The following is a 6,262-nucleotide window of genomic DNA, read 5'->3' as shown; positions in this document are numbered from 1 at the left end:
GAGGCGGGGAAAGGGGGCGAGGGTGGACGGGAGGGGGGAGGCAACACTCGGTCTTCGCGCTCGCGCCTCGCGCCGCCGCCGTCGGACCGGCCGACCAAACGCTGCCTGACAGCGGACCAGAAAACACACATACTACACTCGGCGGGCGGGCGTCGGTCGCAGGCGTCGCGGTGGCTCGGCACGACGCGGCACGCGCACGCACGCACGCGCGCACGCACGAACCAGACGCGCGGTAGTGGTTCGGCGTGCACACATCGAGTGTTAGTGCAGCAGTACCATCAACCCTGAGAAAATCCCCCAGTGTGGCGTGACAGTGTTGCAGTGCTTTAGTATTTTCCCGAAAAAAAAATACAACAAAAAGAAAAACAAACAGAAGAAAATAAACAGTTTTGAAATACACCACGAATTTGGAATATTGTTAAATATTTGAGAAAAAGTGCAGTGTTTCAGTGAATTGTGGCCCAGTGATCGGTGTCAGTGCAGTGTTTAATTTGAAGAAAAAAGGCGTGTGTCAGTTCGGACCAGCAAACTTCCACTGTAAGTAGATATTTGGAATCGACGTGTGTAGGGGATAGGGGTTGACCGCATTTTTTAAAAATGAATTGGTAATGGCATCAATCAGCCCGTCCTTACTCATTGTTATAACGTTCTACGTCAAAAAAAAATTGATAGAGACCCGAACATTCCAATCTGGGTGGGAAAACTGAAACGATCGAAAAAAAAAACACCACTCACAACAAAATTGAGCGTTCCTTTGGAAAATTCGGTCATTAGGAAACTACCTGCCCAACTGACAACAAGGCCATAAAAACAAAAGAGCGAGGGAAATAGAGGTGTATACATTCTGCTCCGCGTTTTCCCGGCAGTGCTGACCTATGCACGCCTCCCACGCCTGCCGCGGCGGTGCGGTCGGGTAATGCGACTGTGCACCGGCGGCGGGCGGGGACACACCGGGACAAGCCGTGCGGTGCGCGCCCACACAAACGTGCCGCTGAAATTTATGGAATTTCGGGTGCGTTCAACTCGACCGTGTGTGTACGCGTGCAGGCGGTGCCGCAAAGACGTGACTTCACAAAAGAGGCTTCAGAGGACGAAAAAGTCAATGCATCAGTAGAAGACCGACCCACTAAAAGTTTGCTTTATTGTTTAAAATCATGCTGAAATACAATAATAATAGATGCAGGGTATAAAAAACCGTGTGTTAGCCGGCTCCGTCGAAAGTACCAAAACGTGCCGCCAATCACAGCGAAATGCAAATCCGAGATCAATTACGCGACCCGGCGAGCGAAGAGACGGTGACCGAACGGCACGTATACTCGCGCTTCATTCTGCAAATCTTCTTCAAAAGGGAAACGTACCGGAATAATTATTAATCAGGGTTTCAGGGTCACTTTGAATCAATGTTTGACAATGGATGAAGCAGTATGGTCGTCTTTGCTGAACCTTTGTGAGTTGCAAGTTGAAAGTTTAGACTGTAGAACTCAGTATTTATATACTCTCAACAGTCGACTTCTTATTACATTTCGATTTGCAAATCATGAAGACTTTGTCAAGATTCTTCAGTTTAGCTGTACCACACCAGTGGCGGAGGGTCGTTACAAACTTCAAATCTGGAATGCAAATCAGATAGAATTTCACTGTACGCGTTCCGAAACGAAATACATGTAATCAGGAGGTGTCTCTTATTGATAGACTCCAGAACGGCGAGTTTTAATCAGAAAGCCTCCTCGTCGATACACTCGACAAAAAAAGGAGGAACGAGAAAAATACCGGTTCAGGAGGAGAAGTCAACTTTCTCAAGGTCAGGATGTGTGTTCCAACTCAACAGCTCGCCTAAATGGCTGATATAATATCCATTATCTCGCAGATGATATGAAATATTATTTGTTTTGTATAAGTAAGGGCGGACAGGCAACGCTAGCAGAGATGTCTCTCTTACTCAGAGACGATTTTTCAATGTAGGAAATTGATCCGTTCATCTTTTTGACCGTAACCAAACCGGCGTTTAACAGTTTGAACAGTCTTCCAGGTGTTGAATAAGTTATTTGTGCACATGTTAAAAACAATAAATTGTTCACAAGTGCAAAAATATCTTGTTAAACTCATGCAAGTGCACAGCAACTGTGTTGGAAGTGTTTAACTAGTTGCACACTAGCTTAGAAGTGTAAACCGTATCGGACACTCACTTAACGTACATGATGCCAACTTTCTTTGTGAAAGCGGCAACCCCTAGAACAGTTCGGGCAGTGCAAGTAAGTGTACCTTAACAGTGTATACACAGGCGTGGCTTCCTCTTATGAAAGAAAAAACATTCTGAGCTAATAGTCGATGAAAAGATGATGGCAGATTTATAGAAGTGCACTCTATGCACATGGCACCATGCCAACCCTCGCCAATCCGTGGTAATGTCCACCGATGTTTGTCCATTCTGGTCATACCCCTACCTCATTCCTCCAGTTCATAAGGGCGTTCCCTGAAAAGGGTTGCGTGAGATATGTTATTTTCTGTCCTTTTACATTTACAAGTGAAAATACGAAAACAAAAGAATTCGTCATTAGAACTAATTATTAGTTAATTACGGGACGATCGATAAATATTAGCTGTGGTAACGGATATTAAGTTGTCAGATCCAAGAAATGGTTAGAAAAAGCACGTAGCTGCTCAAGCCAATTCGTGGTTTTGCTTTTAGAACGAATGCGTTAGATCAAGCACCGAACAGCTTGCTCTGGCAACTTAATCTTTGTTCTGACAACAAATTATTAAATACGTCAACAATTTTTCGAACGATTGTCCCGAAATTAACTAATATTTAGTTCTGACGACCAATTCATTTTTTCCGTGAACTGGAGTTTTTAACTAGAGTAACGTGGTGTTCAGCACTTGCATGTGCACGTCAGTTGCACACTTTATTCATCGGTGTACAGTGTGATACTCATTAGTACGACACCCTATGCACGCACTAACTTCACAACAGACCCCATCACGGACTCCTGCAACGACAAGAATTATGGCGCCTGCATCGCTAAGGGTAGGCCAGCCCGCCAAGCAGCTGTGTGGAGCCTGCGGCCCACCCAGCGCATTATAACGAGCAGCGGCTTACACGGGCGTCTGGGCTCTCATCTCTGGGGCGACACGATGACTCGCAAATATGACCAATACGGAGGGAGGAGGGAGTTCGGGAAAGCCCTGCTCACAGGAGAGCATGAGAGCATTCCCTGTACTGGTCTCGCTCTCCTGAGACCTCGCAGTTGCGGAACGAACCTTTCTTCCGCTGGCTGGCGATGGGCCAGAACCTTGAGTTGTTTTGTAATAAGTTCGCGGCGGACGATAGGAGGGAAAAAAATCAAGGCCCTTGTAAACCGACCAAAACGCCTTCCCTTCTGCGGGAGACAGCTTTACGGCTAAGTCCTCGTCGCGCCGCCGCCGCTGCGGGGAGAGAACAAGGGCTGCAGAGGATGAACACGGCGCGGCACGGCCAGCACCGCACAGGGCCACGAGCTCGGATTGGTCACTGTCACCGCTCGTATGAATCACGGATGCCACCCCCTCTCCGACAACCCGGACAACCCCCACTCCCTCTCCCTATCCCCAAAGGCTCACCACTGCTCACCACACCGCCAATATCGCTCCCCTCCGTCCGCAACCCCCCCCCCCCCTAAAGGCCACAACAGATGCGCCGTACCGGTGAAAGGGGATGAAGATGAAATGCGTGAAATGCTGTCCGTAAGCGTGGTAGAGAGAGCCCCATCATCTGTTACTCGTGCGGGGGGGAAGGCTTCTGTCTAGATGCGAGTTATTCGGCTTATTGTCCAGCGCTGCAACACTACTATACAGTTCGTGACACTACTAAAGAGCACTGGTTGATAATGGTTCGCTCAATCGCCTTCTGCTCGTTCGCCGTGCACTCGGGCGTCACACGACGGAAATTTTCCCGCGATCGCGATCAGAATACACGTACATCATTCCCAACTCTCGACGATAGAACACTCAATGGCTTTTCCGTCTCAAAGAAACTCTACTGAAATAGATTAGAATTGACATTGACATATCCATATCCAGCTGCGTCGAGATGCAGTGAAGACTGTAGTATTAAGCACAGAGAGAGGATTATGTTGATGCTCAACCGGTCAAAGTGCTGCAATATCGTAATGGGACTCTCGGGCCGGACCTGAGAGGGAGAGAGGGAGAGAGAGAGAGAGAGAGAGGCCCTGGTCGCGTCTCGCGGTCAAGGTTAAGCTTTAGGACACGGGCGCGGGTCGTCGGGAGATGTATGTCCCATTCCGGTGGCATCCCGATGCTTTCCGCCGCTTTCAGTCGTGCCTTCAGATGTGCCTCTCCTGTTTACAAAACATCCGCAAGCTTGTTTGTCACGGCCTCGGTCAAATTTAATTCCGGCAAATCGGTTTGATGAGAAATGCCATCTATTTTTGAGAAGGGTTCTTGAGCGCGTGGCGGCGGTGGCGGCGAGGCGCCAGGGCCTGCCAGGCCAGCACGTGGCCAGCCAGAACTGTCTGCGGGCGAGTTCGGAAGGGACCGCGACGAGATTTAATGGCAGTAGAGAACGTAGTGGTGAAGGAAAAACGTCGTTCTGTATCAGTCTATATTTCTTGATCGCAAACACACGAGGTGGACTAAAAAGAAGAAGAAAAAGAAAACTACCAAATCCAACAGAAATCTAGAAGTTTGCTTTACAAATTTGTCATCCGGGCACTTTGCGAGAGTGATACTCCGACTTGACACAACGCCGCCGCGAGAAACTGAGCCGTGCTCGGCGCGTTGATGTTGTCAATTTGCTTGGGGTCGTAAACAGTCCCTGATGAAGTTGAAACGGCGCAGCTCGACTTGGTTAATTCTCTCGTCATCAATAATGCCTTAGGGCTGAGCCGGACGGCTGCCGACGCGAGGGTAGGAGGGTGCTGACCCCGCTGACACCGGTTAAAAATAGTCGCAACTAGTTTGAGTAGCCCAGGGCTCAGTCTGGTAAACAAATCATCAATGGCTAATTTTGACACTAAAAAATAAGTTCAAAACTAGGTTTTGAGAAGCAAAAAAAAACAAAAAAAACGCGGTTTTAGGGTGCAGTTGGTGTCATTATGTTACTTAATAGGCAGTTTTTCCTTAATGAGATCCCAACTGTCATGGTTATAAAAGTTTAATGAAAATCAAAAATAAACCAAAAATCAAAATGACCTTTTTGTCATTGATGATTTTGTTCGAGCTGTCGAAAATTGCGCAAATCTATTGGTAAAACTAGAGTCAAACGGCACCGCGTCTATTTGACGTGGCTGAGTCTGTTCAACGCCTCCAACTTCTTTACCACTGCCACTCCACCTCCACCCTTAAGCTCGATTGTTGGAAAGAGTGTCTGCCGCCGCCCTGCTCCTCTCCTCTCCCGGTGCAAACAGCGGGGGCGGGCTTTTTAAAATGCAGAGAAGGAATGCAGCGGGAATAATCCCGCGACGCTCCTCGACGCCGCGCCCCAACCATACCGCCCACTCCTCCTCGAGATACATAACGGCTTGCTCATCCCGTCCTTACGAGTCTCCACGGAGCGCAAGAAGAGCGCGCGAGTCGGGCGGTGCGGAGCGCAGGGGGGCGCGACCCGGGCGGGGGGCGGGCCGGGGGCGGGCGCGGCGCACCGGAGGGGGCGGCTGGGGACGGCGGCACGGCGTGTGGGACGGAGCGTATCGTATCGAGTCTGCACTGCCCGGGGGTTGCGCCGGGGTTCTCTACACAATCTGGTCGAATAGCGCCGTCGGCAGCCTCACATTGCGCATCTCGTAGGAACAACGTTCCGTGTGGATAGGCGAACAAATGAGCTGCGGAGAGCGTGTTTGCTGAGGGAGGACATCAAACGTTCTCAAAGGAACGGCGCTGCTTTCAGCTTTGCGCTATGGGTACCTAGAGGGAAAGCGAAACCTACAAGAGGGGCGGGAACAACACGGCATTCAAGGCAACTGCACAAATCAGTTCAACACTTCGATGAGCAGCCCCCTTACTTCTTGCTCGCCTCTGTGGTACTGACTGCTTTGATAATAGCAGGCAAACAATAAACGCAAGCCCCCCCCCCCCCTACACCCCTCCGCTGTCGGGGGCTGGCCGGCCGCGCGCGGAGTGAGACGGCAGAGGGGTTGGGATTAATGAATTCATTATTTCCAAGCGCTGCCACGAGGGTTATTTCGCGCTCAAACCTCTGCGCTCCCCCACCTCCTCCGGGCCGCGCTCCGCCGCGCCCGCCTGGGGCGCGTGTGAGAGTGCGCCG

General features: G+C 50.1%; 1 protein-coding gene across 1 annotated transcript in view; it reads left to right on the top strand.

Annotated features, from left to right (window-relative positions):
• Positions 1-94: 94 nt before the first annotated feature.
• Positions 95-6,262, top strand: part of LOC113211841 (RYamide receptor-like) — a gene marked incomplete at its 3' end in the record, with an annotated part of 99,407 nt that continues 93,239 nt past the window's right edge. Inside the window, exon 1 of the mRNA XM_052270848.1 lies at positions 95-537. The remainder of the gene's footprint in view (positions 538-6,262) is intronic.

Source organism: Frankliniella occidentalis, unplaced genomic scaffold, assembly GCF_000697945.3.
Source record: "Frankliniella occidentalis isolate FOCC.00 unplaced genomic scaffold, Focc_3.1 Scaffold141, whole genome shotgun sequence".
Lineage (NCBI taxonomy): Eukaryota > Metazoa > Arthropoda > Insecta > Thysanoptera > Thripidae > Frankliniella > Frankliniella occidentalis.
This window is presented reverse-complemented; position numbering and strand designations above follow the sequence as displayed.